The sequence below is a fragment of the Gorilla gorilla genome, chromosome 18 (genome assembly GCF_029281585.2).
Source record: "Gorilla gorilla gorilla isolate KB3781 chromosome 18, NHGRI_mGorGor1-v2.1_pri, whole genome shotgun sequence".
Taxonomy (NCBI): domain Eukaryota; kingdom Metazoa; phylum Chordata; class Mammalia; order Primates; family Hominidae; genus Gorilla; species Gorilla gorilla.
This window is the reverse complement of record NC_073242.2, coordinates 76,800,427-76,818,426: the sequence shown is the minus strand read 5'-3', so window position 1 is coordinate 76,818,426 and position 18,000 is coordinate 76,800,427. Positions and strand designations below refer to the sequence as shown.

The following is an 18,000-nucleotide window of genomic DNA, read 5'->3' as shown; positions in this document are numbered from 1 at the left end:
TGAAAAAGAAAGTATAGGCACACTATAGGCACAAGCAAGTCCTGCCAAAGGCGAACAAATCCTCAGAAAACATCTTTTGAAATGCATGTAGTCAGGGAAACTCCATACCCTTTTATTTATTTATTTATTTATTTTGCTTGGTGTTATTCTCCAAGACATTTGTGTTTTTGAATAAATCTTGCACATTCAGTGCCAAACTTCCATCTGCCTCCTCCTGCTGAGAAGTCATAATGCCATGTTTATGACACCAGCCTCTGTTTCCATGGGGATGATTGTATCAGTGTGATTCCAGCATTATGACTTCTGGGTAAGTTTGAGAAGATGGGTGAAAGCAATGAAAAATTTTCAAGTGTACACATCTATTGTGATCCTGATAACTCACAGGAATGATACTGCTGAAAATAGAGACTAGGAATCAGACGGATGTCCACTAAAGGCTGAGGTCATTTTTTTCTGAGGGCTAAAAAGGATGTTTAACCCCTAAGTCCTTCCTTCTTGAAATCTTTGGTCTGCTTTATTTTAAATGTTTTGTTTTAGTTTTTAATATGACATAATTTGCATTAGGCATCTGTAAGGCTTTTATCTGCTCATTGCCTAAATCTTTCATCTGTATGGGGACTGCATTAAGCTCATCCTGAATAATGGCCTCTATTATTTAAATCCATTATTCAAATTCAATTTTTCTAAGAAGCTATCACTCCTATTCCATCTGCAAATATGAAAACTTAAATGTAAAGGTCCCTCTTCAAATTTTCCACAGGAAAAAAACATGTCATCCATTTAAATGCATGCTTCAGGCACTGCACATTCTGTAAGAAGGCAATTTTAAACAACCTATTTCTTTTTAATATCAAAATTGAGATTTTAAAAAATTTTGCTGATTACAAAAGTAATTCATATTTACTGTGAAAAAGAAAATCAAACACTGAAGAATTTGAAGTAGAAAGTAGCTACCCAAAATTCTATCCAAAATGGCTATAACCCACAGAAACATTGTTTTATCTCTATATTTTTCTAAATGTTGAAATATTAAAATCATGACTATTTACACAAATTGAATCATATGATTCTGTGGCAGACAATTTTCCAAAGATGGTCACAACAATATCCCTCATCCTGCACGCTTTTCTGCAAGTTCCTTGCCACTCTCCCATCAAGAAATGTTATTTCGCCACCTCCCTGAATCTCAGCAGGACTTTGGATTGCTTCAATCAATAGAATAGAGCTGATACAACGTTATACTAATTCTGTGTATAGCCTTTAACTGGCCTGGCAACTTCCACTTCCTGCTTTTCAGAAGGTAGACATGTTAAGAAGTAGGACTACCCTGAGACCACCATGCTAAGAACTGGAAGATGAGATACCTTGTTGAGAAGTAAAGAAATCAAAGTGCACCGAGGCACTAGACATGCTTTTCAAACGCAGATTTGTTTGTTGTTTGGTTGGTTTGTTGCTTGACTCTACTCTTACCTACATACATATCAACACACACAACATGTAAGACTTGTAAGTGAAGAAGCCATCTTGGAAGTAGATCCTTCTCTCCCAGCTGACCTGGCTGACTATAACACAAACCACCCAACCAAGCCCTTCTTGAGTGCTGATCTATTAAACCAGGAGCAGAAAAAAAGAGTTACTTTAAGCCCTTAAGTTCTGGCATTGTTTGTACCATTAACATTTAAATAACCAAAACACATGGTTGGAGCATTTTTTATTTTAAAACAAATTAAATCCATCTCACCTATTTTAGTAGCTCTCATAGTATTCTATCGTAGGCATTTACCCTATGTTAACTCAGCTTGAATAGATGTACTTTTAGACTATTTTCCATTTTTATTATGCTGTAGCAAATATTTGTTTACATTTATCTGTATCTATCTGATTGTTTTCAAAAATAAATTCTTCTAAGTCATATTACTGGGCCATATGGGAATTCAAATATTACATTTTGATATCTTCAGCCTGATTATATTTCAGAAATGTACAAATTTATTCTCACACCAGGAGCATGTAAGAGTTTCTCTCTCCCTCACTTTCATCATCACTGGATTTTATCAATCTTTATAATTTTAGCCAATCTGCTGACATATACATAGTTTCATTTTTATTGTTCACTTCTTATATTTGGTAAGTTGCTTACTTATCAAGTATAAACCATTTCAAAATCATTTTAAAGTTTAGTTTCTTACATAAATAAATAATTTTATAAATGTATGTGCAGCATATAGATAGTATATAGTATATATTGTATATATTATTGCTACTCACCAGTATTTCCATTCCTTCTTCCCCTCTAGAGGAGCACAAGAGGAACAGATTTCCCTGACTCCTTGAGCTTATCTATGACCACGTGCTTTGATTTGGGGGTTGGGGGGTGGGGAGAACAAGTTAATATGCATCAATTCCAGATGAAAATCTTTAATTGCTGGTGCATAATTCTTTATGTTCTCTCTTCCCTGGCTGCAGTCATCCTAAAACCATGTGTGGACAGAAAGAGTCCATAAGACCTAAACGTCCTGGAAGGTGAAGTCAAACCATTGAGAAAATTACTTGGAGAGTCTTCCAGAGGCTGAGACTTCACGTGAGCAAGAAATAAATGCTTGTTACATTAATGCATTGTGATATTGGATTGTTTAAGAATAATAATCTAACCTACCCTGACTGATATATACATGTATGATCCTAGATACACCTTTCAAATGCAGACTTGGTTGGTTGGTTGGTTTATAAGTTGCTTGACTCTACCCTTACCTACACATGTATCAACACGCATGACATACGTCATCTTAGTAGAAGGGTTTCAAAATCTGATATGTATCTTTCTATATTTTTCCTTTATACTCATAATACTATACAAATATTCATAGGAATGTGTGCATGTAAAGTGGGATCCTAGTCTTCGTTTTATGAAAAGAAAGTAGACTATTTTACACCTGTCTCTGTATCTCTCTGTATTTCTTACTCAGTAAGTGGTAGCCGTCTTACAGCTCTAATTCACTCATTTTACTGATTGCCAAGCAGAATGCAGTATGCATGATGCAGTAGACTTTATTCAACCAGTATTCCCCCACTACGGACATCCACTTTGATCTAGCTTTGTGGTATTAAAAACAATGCTGCAATAAACATTTTACTGCATTAATACATCTACTTTTACGTCACCGTGTTTTTTGTTTTGTTTTGTTTTGTATTTTTGGCAGAGTCTGGCACTGTCAGCCAAGCTGGAGTGCAGTGGCATGATCATGGCGCTCTGCAACCTCCACCTCCCATCTCAGCCTCCCAAGTAGCTGGGACTCTGGGCACGTGCCACCATGCCTGGCTAGTTTTTGTATTTTTTGCAGAGATGGAGTCTCCCTCTGTTGCCCAGGCTGGTCTCGAACACCTAGGCTCAAGTGATCTGCCCTCCTCAACCTCCCAAAGTGGTGGGATTATAGGCATGAGCCACCATGCCCGGCCATCTGCTTTTATTTCTATTGGCACTCTCAGGAGAGGCCTGGTAAGGTTAAAGGATACATGTGTTTTTGTTTTTCATACTTGCCACAAAATTACTTTAGCCAAAGGCTATGACACTGCACATTTCCACCAGGAATATGAGAGTATTACATTCTTATATCCCTAAGAGCATTAAGTTTTGTAGCTCTTTCCAATGAATTTAAACTGAAATCTCACTGCTCTTTAAATTTCCATTCTCTTGGCTACCAGTGAATTTAAGCATCTTTTTCTACATCCGTGGCCATTTAAACTTGCTCTTCTGTGACTTTTTGTTAGCCTGTTTTTTTAACAATATTCTGTTTCTCTTGTCAGTTTGGAGAAGCAGTTTGAATAATATAGACAACTTACCCCTATCTGACATTTGCATTACACTATTTTTTCTTGATCTACGTGTCTATTGATTTTAATTGCTTCTTTAGCAACACAAAGGTCATTATCTACTTTTTTTCTTTTTCTTTTTCTTTTTCCTTTTTTTTTTTTTTAAGAGATGGAACCTTGCTCTGTTGCCCAGGCTGGAGTGCGGTGGCACAATCATAGCTCACTGCAGCCTCAAACTTTTGGGCTCAAACAGTCCTCCCAAGTAACTGGGATCACAGGCACATGCCACCACACCAGCCATTATCATTTCTCTTATAGCATCTAAGTTTCTTCCCCTTTTTAAGAAACTCACAATGCCTATGTTACAAGATTTACAAGATTTTCTTAAAAGAGTTTTTGTTTGTTTGGTCAGTTTTGTTTTTCACACTTGAGCATTTCAATCCTAAGAAACCTATTTTAAAATTAAGATATTATTTATATAAAATAAAATGCACCTATTTTAAGTGTACAGTTTGATGACTGTGTTAACTGTATGAGATCAAGTAATCACAGTCAAGAGTTAAAACAGTTCCCCCACCATGTTTTCCTCTGCCCCCTGCACCTCCACCCCCTTCCAGGAAATCACTGGCCTGCTTTCCATTATGACAGCTTTGTCTTTTTCTAGAATTTTGTATAAATGGAATCACTCAGTATAGACTTATGTTTGTTTTTTTTCACTTAGCATAATGATGTTTTTGAAATTCATCCATGATTTTGAGTACATTAATCTTTTGTTACTTCTTATTACATACCAACTAAACATAGTATAGAGAAATCACAATTTGTTTATTCACCAGTTTTTGTCTATTTTAAATTATCAGCTATAAATATTTATGTACATGTCTCTGTGAACATGTATTTATTTCTCTTGGGCAACTACCTAGGAATGGAACTTCTGGGTCATACGGTAAGGGTGTGTCATGAAGTTCAAGATACTACCATATCTTGTTTTCCAAAGTGACTGCACTATTTTGCATTTTAACCAGCAATGAGTGAGACTTACAATTGTTCTACATCCTCATCAACACTTGGTATTGTCAGTATTTTTCAGTTGAGCCATTCTAGTAGGCAAGTCATGGTAGTTTTTAATAAGCTCTGATGACTAGTGATGTTGAATCTTTTCATATGCTTATCGGCCATGCACATATCTTCATTTGTAAAATGTCTGTTCACAAATTTGGTCCTTGTTTTACAAAACCTTCTTCTCCCTCCTTTTTCTTGGGGGGTGGGGACAAAGTCTTGCTCTATCACCCAGGCTGGAGTGCAGTGGCATAATCTCAGCTCACTGCAACTTCTGTCTTCTGGGTTCAAGCGATTCTTGTGCCTCAGCTTCCTGAGTAGCTGGGATTACAGGCGTGCACTACCACACCTGGCTAATTTTTGTATTTTTAGTAGAGACAGGGTTTCACCATGTTGGCCAGGCCAGTCTTGAACTCCTGACCTCAGGTGATCCACCCACTTCGGCCTCCCAAAGTGCTGGGATTACAGGCATGAGCCACGGTGCCTGGCCTATGAATATCTTTATGCCAATCTTGATTGCTTTAGATTTATAGTAAGTCATAAAATCAGATAGTTTAGGTCTTCTAAATTAATTCTTCTTTTTCAGATTATATTAGCTATCTAAGTTCTTTTTATGTAAATTTTCAAATCTACTTGTCAATTTCTTCCAAAAGCCTATTGGTTTTTACTCTTCTCAGAGCCAGGAGCATCCCAGATGCAGAGTCCAGAACTGGGGGGATGTGGTACTGAGGGAGCCCAGAGCGGATGGAATAACAAGGAAGGAATTTGCCTTCCTGCTTGAAGCATCTAACGAATCTGACAAAGTATATTAAAGAAAGTGTCTCAAGACACTGGACATCAGGTAAAGATGAATAGGGATCCCTGAGAGATGGGATACAAATTAGACGAGCCCTACCTTTGAGGTGCTCTTCTAGCTATGGCCTGGAGAGCATTTCCAGACACAGCACACGGACAGGCAACCCAGGAGGAGCACAAGAGTCTCCCTAAGCTGAACTAGGATGGGGCATGGGGGACCCTGGGGCTGAGGCTGCTAGAATTCACAAGGCAAGATACTGAAGAGAAGAGAGCTGCAAAGAAATAGAACTCCAGAGATCTACAAAAGTTTCAATACTCTTCAGCGTGTGCATGTGAGAAAACTATCAAAAGGATTAGAGGGAAAAATCCCTACACGGGGTGGGAATAGTGCCTGTTCATACCATCTGGAGTGGAAAATCTTCATAATTACAGGGATTGGTAGAATATTCAAGAGTCTTGCCTCACAGTGGAGAAAATTTTACCCTAGACTAAATGTTGCTCTGCTCTCTCCTTACAAAGCTTAAAGGAAGACTCAACAGGATGAAATTGTTTCCAAGTCACTTAACTGCATCCTAGAATGAACTCAAGTATATTTATAGGAATACAATAATGTACAGCCCTCAACAAGAGAAATTTCACGAAGCTTGGCACACATTCAAGAATAACGAGGCATGCAAAGAAGTAGGACAAATGCAACCATAATACAGAGAAAAGCCAATCAAACAGACCCAGTAATGACACTGATGATGGAGTTAGTAGACAAGGCCATTAAAACAGTCATTATAACTGCGTTCCATATGTTTGAGAAACTTGAACATGATAAGTAGAGACATGGAAGGTAAGAAAACACTCAAATTGAACTATTTTTTCCCATCTTCTTTTGTTCATCTTTGTTGTCATTTTATTTCTCATTCTGTCTTCAAATCCATTTATCCTTCCTCTGTCATAGCCATTTGGATTTTCATTTCATTCAGTGAATTTATTTTTATTTCAGAGATTGTATTTTTCTAGAATTTTAAAATTCTAGAATTTTTATTTCTGTTTATCTGCTGAGAGTTCTTTTTCTATGCTGAGATTTTCATTGACAATATGTTTTGTTTTACTTCACTGAGAATACTTAGAAGAGTCACAGTCTCTTGAGAATATGTTCTATTTTCTTAGTTCTATGTATGTTAATATTGGATTATATCCTAGATATTATGAATGTTAAGTGAAAATTTTTGATTCTATTATTTGTTCTCTTATAAGTGTTTTTTCCTTTGTTTTAGCAGATAATTTTGTTGCCTGGGCTTACCCTTCAGACTCTGCTTCTTGAACAGTGTCAGTGGCTGTAATCTCAGTTCAGATCTTTTGTCTTTAACTGAGCTGCTTTAAGTCTTCTGCATAGGTGTGGTTTGAGAGCCGGTCAGACTGGGTACACAGAACGGCCCCCAACACCGCAATTCTCTTCAGTGTTCATAGTAGTCCAGCTTCAATTTTCTGGTTCCCCAGGCCAGAAAGAAGGGATGCTTGTTTGTCCACATGCACCCCAACAGCTGCTGTGTGCACTATATGGAGCCACAGAGATGGGACCTTTCCTGGGCAACTTCTCATCTCCCCTGTCCAAGTAGGTGGACACTTCACATTGGTGTCTGTCTGCTTCTCTTCCTCTCCCACACTTTAAGGCAATTACTTTTGTATTATGTCCAGGTTTAATATCTGCTTCCTCATAAGAGGGAGGTTGGGTGGGTTACTCAGTATGGCCTTTGTCCATCATAACTGGAACCTGGACCAGGGAGAAATGTATTTTTGGAAAGAGTATTAGATAAGAGTCAGTAAGCTGGATGGCAAAATGTTCTAACACATTTATTACATAACTTCTTTTTTCCCCATGGAGTTAACCAGTTTTGTCATATGTTAAATTCTCAAGTACTGGTACTTATTTTGAATTCTTCTATTTTCCTGATCTGTTTATTCCAACACAACTATAACATTGATTTTAAAACAGTGACTTCCTGGTATAATCTTAAAAGGTGAATTTTCCATCATGGTTATTCTTCATAGTTTTCTGGCTTATTCCTAGGTACTTTTTAAAATACATATTCTAGGATTATTCATCCAGATTTTTAAAATATTTCTAGTAGTACTTGGAATTACATAAGGTTTACATATTTACTTAGAAAAAACTAATACTTAAAATAAGTCATCCCCTTCAAGAACAACTTTCTTGGGGAGACCTTCCTGTTGTCAATATGATTTTCTAATTATCTTCAAATGGTCCTGTGCCTTTAAAATAATGTAAATTTTATTCTAAACACTATATAACCTGTCTTTTATAAATAATGCTTTCACATTTTTATGTACTGATTTTTAGGGCAATGTATTTCATTTTTTATATTATTCATATTCAGCCATCTTTCTAAAATTTCATAGCTTTTTTAAAAACAATTAAAAAATCCTCATAACCCAACCTTTGAATTTTCTGAGTTTATAGATAACCATTAGCAAAACATAGCTATAACTCTTTGTTTTTCCAATATTTATACCACTTATTTCATGCTTTGCATTGTTGCATTTTTACAGACTTAGTACTAAATACTGACCACACTATGCATCCCTTATCAATTGTCAGATTAACCAAAATGAGTTTATTTGCTGTTCATTTTTGCTGTTGGAATTTTTAGATTATGATTTATTTTCATAATTCAAGTAGTTTCTTTTTATTGCATAGCTACTGAATTTTATTAAATATTTCTGTATCTGTTAATACAATATGACTTTCTCCCTTACTGCATTATTATAATGGATTAGACTGATAGATTACAATATTGACCTTGCATTCCTTGAATAAATCATATTTAGTTATTATTTTTATACATAAATTCTGAAAGTATTGGCAAATAGAGTTTAGCAATGCTTCTATATTCATAAGGAACATTGGTTTAAATAAATTTTATACAAGAATTATCAGGAATTGGTGTTCAAATTATGCTGGTTTCATAAGGTGAATGCACGAGGTTTGCATTTTCCATGGCCTGAAATACCTAAATAACATGGGAATGATCTATTCTTTAAAGAATAAATTCATCTTGAGAATGGTACCAATTATAGAACTTGAATCAACTTTGAGACTTTCCTATGGCCATTAGTTTATTCAAGTTTTCCAATTTCTGAGTAAAATTTAGTGATTTTTATTTTGCTAGGAACTATTTCCTTTGGGTGTTAAATCTGGATAACATAGAGTTGCACACAGTATTATTTTGTAATTTTTAAAATGGTTATAGTCCCTTGTGCCTTCCAAATCTTGCCTATTTTTGTCCTCTTTTTCTTGCCTTAATTAAGCTTGCAAATGTTTCTGCTTTATTGGTTTTTTTCAAAGAAACTATTTTTTGGATTTATCTTTTCCTTCTTCTGTTTCATTATTTCAACTTTTATGTCTATTAATTCCCTCTTCTTACTTAGTTTATTCCATTCCTTCTTCTAACTTTATGTAATGAATATTTTGCTCCTTTCATATTTTTGTCTTTCTTTTTTTAAAAATGAAGGCATTTAAAGCTCTAGATTTTGGAGTTCAGCTTTTGATGGGTTCTTTTGTCTGTGATTTTTTAAAAAATTCTTCTCTAATTCAAGGGTTTTCTAAAAATATGCTTTTACTTCCCAAATAAAATTTTTCTTTATTATTGTTTTACTATTTACTGCTAATTTTATTGCATTATTGGAACTGCCAAGTAAAAAGGGGTCCCTGGAGAATCTCCCACCCACCTGAGCACTAAGAGGTTTGGGTGGAGCCTCGGGAAGTTTGTGCTTTGCAGGAGGGAGGATCCTGGCTTCTCCTGTTCCTGGGTGGTGACCTGAGATTCATTTGCTGAGGTGGAGAGCCTGTTAGGAGGACTCCATCTCACTTTGCTAAGTTGTTTTTCCTTGTTCTTTTTCACCCAATAAATTCCATTCCTCACCCTTCTGTGTGTCCATGAGCCTAATCTTTCCTGGTTGTGTGACAAGAACCCAGTTTTTTCTACAACAGTATAATCAGAGAATGGTCAGAAAATTTTAAGGTTTTCTTCATGGTCAAGACCATTTTTTAAACATGTATTCAGACATAGAAAAAAACTCCTCTTGTATTCAAATGACGCAAAGTTCTATATACAATTATCATATCAAGTTTGAGTGTGGCCAAATTCCTTTTCAAATGATTTTTTTCTTAATTTTGCTCAAAGGTACACTGGAACCAACTGGAAGAGCACTAAATTGTCAAAGCTGGAACATTTTGAGCAACAAAATAAAGAAAGTAGTATAGAGTGATAGCCTAATGTGTAAACTAAATAGCCATGAATTCATTCTGATATAAATAAATGATTGAATAAATAAATGATTGGGGGAAAATAGATAAATCTCCCTGGAGAATTCCAAATAATCTACATAGCAACTCTAGCCTTGAGTATATATGGAAACTAACTACCCACCTCTTCAGTGTGGGCTGTGCCTAGTGACTTCCTTCCACAAAGTATAGAACAGACGGGGGAAGGATGGAGAGCAACCTTACAGTGGAGAAACATGACAGGTGCTACTTCATCCATGTGATCAGTGTTAGCATCTGCATGATGACTCATGCCAATAGTATGTCCCCTTGATATAATGTACTGGGAGTGGCACTTTACCTCTGCAGTACTCTCCCAAAAACTCCAGTCTAATCGTGAGAAAAATATCAGACAAATATCACTGGAGGGGCCCTGCAAACTATCTGACTAGTACTCAAAACTGTCAAGGTTGACACATCAGCAAAAATGTCAGAATAAGGACCTGCCAAAGCTCTCTCTCCATAAATGCAATGTTTAAAACTGGCAAAAATCATCATCAGTCAACTCTTTCAAAACCCTGGAAATTAATATCAGGCTTGCAGCAACTTTGAAAGCATTTAGCCAAAAATGCTTTCAAGCAAACAAAAACTCTGAATCTCAGTAAGAACAGCAAGCCTTGTGGCATTTTAGCTTCTTATTTCCATTCCCCATTCCACAGCACTGGGGAAGCCTTGAAAAATAACAGCCTGCACTCCTGGTATAAGAAGGGGCAGAATGCACTTATAAGTGGGAGCTGAGTGATGAGGACACATGGATACATTAGGGGCACAACACACGCTGGAGCCTGTCTGAGGGGAGGGGATGGGGGTAGGGAGAGCATCAGGAAGAATAGCTAATGGAAGCTGCGCTTAATACCTGAGTGATGGGATGATCTGTGCAGCAAACCACAGTGGCACATATTTACCTATGTAACAACCTGCATATCCTACACATGTAACCCTGAACTTAAAATAAAAGTTGAAGAGAAAAAGAAAGAAGGAGAAGAATGGGGCTGGAACTCTTTCTCAAAGCCTCAGTACCAAAAAGAAGTCATTATTTGACCATTCTAGTTGTTTCTTGGAAGACCCCACTCAAAGGTTTGTCTTTATTTGACTTCACTAGAATTATCCCAGTGCTAGAAGTTTCTCTCTGGAAGACATTTGTCAAATGTTTTAAAATCTTGGCTACTTCAGGCAATGGATAACAGTTGGGGCAAACAATAGATTAATCCACAGCTTAAAAGGAAAGGCTGAGGAATGAGATTTCCATAGATGCCAAAAGACCACGGACTAGACATGGAGCTGTGCACATGCTCAGGAAAGACCTGAGACTGGAGGCTCTAAGCTGTCAAAGCAGAATGATTTTGAGGCTTTGTGAAAGCAGAAAGTGAAAGCTGAGGCAGAGTTGTAAATCGCTTTGCTGAGTTTGGAAGCTGTGCTTCAACATGCACTCAGAACCCACTGGCAAATACACAGAGACTTATTGGCTCCAGGCATTTAAGGTAATGTCTGTCTAATCAGCTGACCACTAAGCTAATCAAGTAGCGACTTCAGTGTTCACATATGAAAAAGATAGACTTTAGAGGATTCGTTCAGAAGTCACTAAATAGATGATATAAACTACAACAAGCAGCACCAGCAAACCCTGGGTAATGGAGAGAATCTGATTTCCAGAGTTACCATATTTATTATTTGAAATGTCCAATTTTCAACAAAAAATTATGATATGCACAAAAGAAGCTATGATCCATACACAGGAATCAAATGAAAATTGTCTCTGAGGAAATCCAGACGTTGGACTTACTGCACCAGCTATTTTAAATATGTTCAAAAAGTAAAACAAACAAACAAAACACCATGTCTAAAGACCAAAAGGAATCAGAAGAGCAATGTGTCCCCAAAGAGAAAATATCAATAAAGAGATAGTAATTATAAAAAGGAACCAAGTAAAAAAGCTGGAGTTAAAAGTGTAACTGAAATGAAAAAGTCATTAGATGGGCTCAATATAGGATGTAATGCAGATGTAAGCAGGCAGAAGAAAGAATCAGTAAATGTGAAAAATAGCTCAATTAATATTATTCATTCTGAGGAATAGAAAGAAAAAAGAATGTAGAAAAATGAACAGAGCCTCAAAGACCTATGGAACCCTGTCAAGCACACCAACACAAGCATAATGAGAGTCTCAGACAGAGAGAGGGGGAGAGGAGGAAGGAGAAGAGAGGATGGGCAAGGGCAGAAAAATATTTGAATAAATAATGACTGAAAACTTCCCAAATTTAATGAAAGACATTGAATCTACACATCTAAGAAGCTCAATAAACTCTACATAGTATAAACTCAGAGATACACATCTAGACACACCTTAAATGGTCAAAAGACAAAGAGGGAATATTGAAAGCAGCAAGAGAAAAGTGACTCTTAACAAATGAGGAATCCTCAATAATATTAACAGCTGATTTCTCATCAGAAACCTTGGATATTAGCAGGCAATGCTATGACATATTGAAAATGCTAAAAACAAAAACTGTTAATCAAAAATTCTATATCCAGAAAAACTCTTTCGAAAAATGAAGGGGAATTCTAGACATTTCCAGTTAAACAAAAACTGAGAGAGTTCATTACTAGTAGATCTGCTCTACAAGAAATACTGAAGAAAGTCCTTCAGGCTGGAATGAAAGGACATAGGACAGTAACTCAAATCCACATGAAGAAATACAGCATATCAGTAAAGTTAACCACACAGTTAAATATAAATGACATTTTAAATGTATTTTTTGTTTGTAACTCCATTTTTTTCCTGTCTGATTTAAAAGACAACTGCATAAGGCAATAATTATAAACCTGAGTTGATGGGCACAAAGTGTATTAAGATGTAATTTTGGACAAAAACATAAAGAAAAGGGGAAAAGAGATACATAGGAGCAAGGTCTGTATACATTATTGAAAATAAGTTGGTATTAAGCTGAATTCTCTTGTTATAAATTAAGATTTTAATGGTAATTTTCAGGGCAACCACCAAGACAAAACTCAAAAATCTATAGTAAAAGAAGTGATCATGGAATTTAAATGATTCACTGAAAATGTCTAGCACAAAAGAAGGAGGTAATGAAGGAAATGAGAACCAAAAAATACATGGAATATAGAATACAAGTAGTAAAATGGCAGACATAAATCCTACCTTATCAGTAACTACATTAACTGTACATGGATTAAATGATCCAATTAAAGATACGGATTGGCTGAATGGATTTTTAAAATATGATTCAACTATATGCTACCTACAAGAGACTCATTTTACATTCAAAGATGAATAGGTTGAAAGTAAAATATAGAGAAAGCTAGACCATGAAAACAGTAACAAAAAGAGAGCTGGAGTTGCTATACTAATATGAGACAAAATATTCTTTAAGACAATATTATTACTATAGACAAATTGTAACAACTTATTTAGGAGTGTATTATTTACTTTCCAAATATGTGTGAATTTTTCAAATTTCCTTCTGTTATTGATTTCTAATTTCACTCCATTGTGGTCAGAAAACATACTTTGTATGATTTCAATTCTTTTAAGTCTGCTGAGACTTATTTTATGGCCTAACGTGTATTCTATCCTGATAAATGCTCTATACGCACTTGCAAAGTATATGTATTCTGCTGTCATTGAGTGGAGGGCTGTATAAATACGTATGTACGTATGTATGTTAGGTCTGGTTGGTCTATAATGATGTTCAAGTTTTATATTTCCTTTTTTATCTTTTACTTAGTTGTTCTATCCATTATTGGAGTATTGAAATCTCCAACAATTCTGCCACTGATGGGAGAAATAGCAGAAGGAAGGAAATAATAAACATTAAAGTGAAACTAAATTAAGAATGGAAAAAATAAAAATCAATGAAATCAAAAGCAAGTTATATGGAAAAATCAATGAAACCAGAAGCTAGTTATATGGAAAAATGAACAAAATTGAAAACTTTGATCTAGACTGACAAAGAAAAACAGAGTAAAATTACTAAATCAGGAATGAAAGAGAGGACATTACTATCAACCTTACGAAACCAAAATAATTATAAGGGGATACTATCAACAAATGTATATCAACAAACTATATAATTTAGGGGAAGCTTGTCTCTTTGTAGAAAGAGACAAACTACCAAAACTGACTCAAAAAGAAATAGAAAATCAGAATAGACCTAAATAAATAAAGAGATTGAGTTGGTAACCAAAACACTTACTGGAAAGTAAAGCCCAGAACCAGATGGCTTCCTTGACGAATTCTACAAAACATTTAAATACATGAATTCACACCAATTCTTCACAAAGTCTTTCAAAAAAATAGAAGAGGAAGGCCAGGCACAGTGGCTCACACCTGTAATCCAGTGCTTTGGGAAGCCAAGGAAGGAGAATTGCTTGAGGTCAGGAGTTCAAGACCAGCCTGGACAACATTGTGACACCCTGTCTCTATAAAAAATTTAAAAATTAGCCAGATGTGGTAGCAAGCACCTGTAGTCCCAGCTACTCAGTTGGCTGAGGCAGGAAGATCACTGGAGCCCAAGAGTTTGAGCCTGCAGTGAGCTATGATTGTGCCACTGTACTACAGTCTGCATGACAGGGCAAGACCCTGTCTCTCTAAAAAAAAAAAAAAAAAAAAAAAAAAGAAAGAAAAAAAGAAAAAAAAAAGGAAGGAAGATTCATTATCCTAATACCAAAACAAGACAAAGACATCACAAGAAAAGGAAATTACATGGAAATGGGTGCAGAGGTCCTCAAAAAAGTACTAGGAAACCAAATCCAGCAGCATATAAAAAGGATTATAAATCCTGACCAACTAGAATTTATCCCAGGAATCCAAGGTCGGCTCAATATCTGAAAATTAATCAACGTAATACATTTCATCAATAGAATAATAAACAAAAACCAAATGATTACCTCAATAAATGCTGAAAACCATTTGACAAAATCCAGCACCCTTTCACAACAAACTAGTTTTAGGGCTCAGAAAATGATACCCCAAAGTGAAGGCCTCAGAGCAAGCCTCAGAAGTAAGGTTTCTCTCTGACCTTCTGCCCTCCTGTCTCTCACCCCTCTTTCTCTCCAGCAAGCCATAGAAATTAGAATTCCTCTTTCCCAAGGTGGATCATAGAATGCTTTTTCCCAGAAGCTAGTTATAAACATGAAAACATTACTCTAATCTTCCCCCCACCTTTCTGTGTAAAAGCTGGCCATAAAGAAATTATCTAACCTACCTTGTTTGATAGTAGATCATAAGACCCCCATTCCAGAAAGGGATGCCTCATACCTGAGAAGAATTAATGCTGTATAGAGAGAGTCCAAGAAGAATCTGAATAGTAAGGCCTTGCTGGGTTTCCCCACCTCAATCTACTAGCATTAAATCAGAGCCTTGATGTTCAATCATATTTCTATACTGCTGTTCTTTCTTTACCAAATCTAAGCATAAAAATGGATAGCTTTCCCTGTATCTTTGGGTCTTTATTCTAAAGCCTCCAGTGTTATATAAAACTATAATTAAATAAGTCTGTTATGCTTTTCTCTTTTTAACCTGTCTTTTGTTATAGTAGTGTTGGCTGTGACCTTTATGATGTCGGGGGAAAGGGATAATCTTTTTGCCCCTGGACTAGGAATACAAGGGCTCTTACTTAACCTGATGAAGGGCATCTGGAAACCCACAGCTGACATAATACTTAAAGGCAAAAGACTGAGTGTTTTCCCCCAAATCAGAAATAAGACATGGATGCCCACTCTCACCACTTCTATTCAATATCATAGTGAAGGTTCAAACCAGGTGATTGGTCAAGAAAAAGAAATGAAGGACATCAAGACTGGAAAGGAAGAAGTAAAATGATTTCTATTCATTGATGATATGATCTTAGAGAAAACTCTAAAAGCATCCACAAAAAACTATTAGCACGAATAAACGAGTTCAGCAGGGGTGCAGGATACAAGATCAAAATGCAAAAATAATTGTGTTTCTCTACTCTTTCTTTCTTTCTTTTTCTTTAATTTTCTTTTCTTTTCTTTCTTTCTTTCTTTCTTTCTTTTTTTTTTTTTTGACAAAGAGTCTTGCTCTATTGCCCAGGCCGGAGTGCAGTGGTGCAATCTTAGCTCACTGCAACCACCACCTTCTGGGTTCAAGTGACTGTCCTGCCTCAGCCTCCCAAGCAGCTGAGATTATAGGTGTGCACTACCACACCCGGCTAATTTTTTTTTTTTTTTTTTTTAGTAGAGATGGGGTTTCGCCATGTTGGCCAGGCTGGTCTCGAACTCCTGACCTCAGGTGATCCACACACATCAGCCTCCCAAACTGTTGGGATTACAGGCGTGAAATACCATGCCTGGCCTATACTCTTCCAATGAGAAATTCAAAAATGAAATTAAGAAAAGCAATTCCATTTACTAATAGCATGAAAAAGAATAAAATACTTAGAAATAAATCAAACAAAAGAAATGCAAGATTTGCACATTGAAAACTATAAAACATGATGAAAGAAATTAGCCTGAGGGAGGAGCCAAGATGGCCGAATAGGAACAGCTCCGGTCTACAGCTCCCAGCGTGAGCGACGCAGAAGACGGGTGATTTCTGCATTTCCATCTGAGGTACCGGGTTCATCTCACTAGGGAGTGCCAGACAGTGGGCGCAGGCCAGTGGGTGCGCGCACCGTGCGCGAGCCGAAGCAGGGCGAGGCATTGCCTCACCTGGGAAGCGCAAGGGGTCAGGGAGTTCCCTTTCCGAGTCAAAGAAAGGGGTGATGGACGCACCTGGAAAATCGGGTCACTCCCACCCGAATATTGCGCTTTTCAGACCGGCTTAAAAAATGGCGCACCACGAGACTATATCCCACACCTGGCTCGGAGGGTCCTACGCCCACGGAATCTCGCTGATTGCTAGCACAGCAGTCTGAGATCAAACTGCAAGGCGGCAGCGAGGCTGGGGGAGGGGCGCCCGCCATTGCCCAGGCTTGCTTAGGTAAACAAAGCAGCCTGGAAGCTCGAACTGGGTGGAGCCCACCACAGCTCAAGGAGGCTTGCCTGCCTCTGTAGGCTCCACCTCTGGGGGCAGGGCACAGACAAACAAAAAGACAGCAGTAACCTCTGCAGACTTAAATGTCCCTGTCTGACAGCTTTGAAGAGAGCAGTGGTTTTCCCAGCATGCAGCTGGAGATCTGAGAACGGGCAGACTGCCTCCTCAAGTGGGTCCCTGACCCCTGACCCCCGAGCAGCCTAACTGGGAGGCACCCCCCAGCAGGGGCACACTGACACCTCACACGGCAGGGTATTCCAACAGACCGGCAGCTGAGGGTCCTGTCTGTTAGAAGGAAAACTAACAAACAGAAAGGACATCCACACCAAAAACCCATCTGTACATCACCATCATCAAAGACCAAAAGTAGATAAAACCACAAAGATGGGGAAAAAACAGAACAGAAAAACTGGAAACTCTAAAACGCAGAGCACCTCTCCTCCTCCACAGAATGCAGTTCCTCACCAGCAACTGAACAAAGCTGGATGGAGAATGATTTTGACGAGCTGAGAGAAGAAGGCTTCAGACGATCAAATTACTCTGAGCTACGGGAGGACATTCAAACCAAAGGCAAAGAAGTTGAAAACTTTCAAAAAAATTTAGAAGAATGTATAACTAGAATAACCAATACAGAGAAGTGCTTAAAGGAGCTGATGGAGCTGAAAACCAAGGCTCGAGAACTACGTGAAGAATGCAGAAGCCTCAGGAGCCGATGCGATCAACTGGAAGAAAGGGCATCAGCAATGGAAGATGAAATGAATGAAATGAAGTGAGAAGGGAAGTTTAGAGAAAAAAGAATAAAAAGAAATGAGCAAAGCCTCCAAGAAATATGGGACTATGTGAAAAGACCAAATCTACGTCTGATTGGAGTACCTGAAAGTGATGCGGAGAATGGAACCAAGTTGGAAAACACTCTGCAGGATATTATCCAGGAGAACTTCCCCAATCTAGGAAGGCAGGCCAATGTTCAGATTCAGGAAATACA

At 37.3% G+C, this 18,000-nt stretch overlaps 1 long non-coding RNA gene across 1 annotated transcript; it reads left to right on the top strand.

Moving 5' to 3' along the window:
* Positions 1–325: 325 nt before the first annotated feature.
* Positions 326–10,017, top strand: LOC109023604 (uncharacterized). The gene is made up of 5 exons (XR_010131558.1): positions 326–442; positions 2,467–2,581; positions 5,547–5,710; positions 6,184–6,502; positions 9,861–10,017. It is a non-coding gene; the product is annotated as an uncharacterized lncRNA (long non-coding RNA).
* Positions 10,018–18,000: the final 7,983 nt, after the last annotated feature.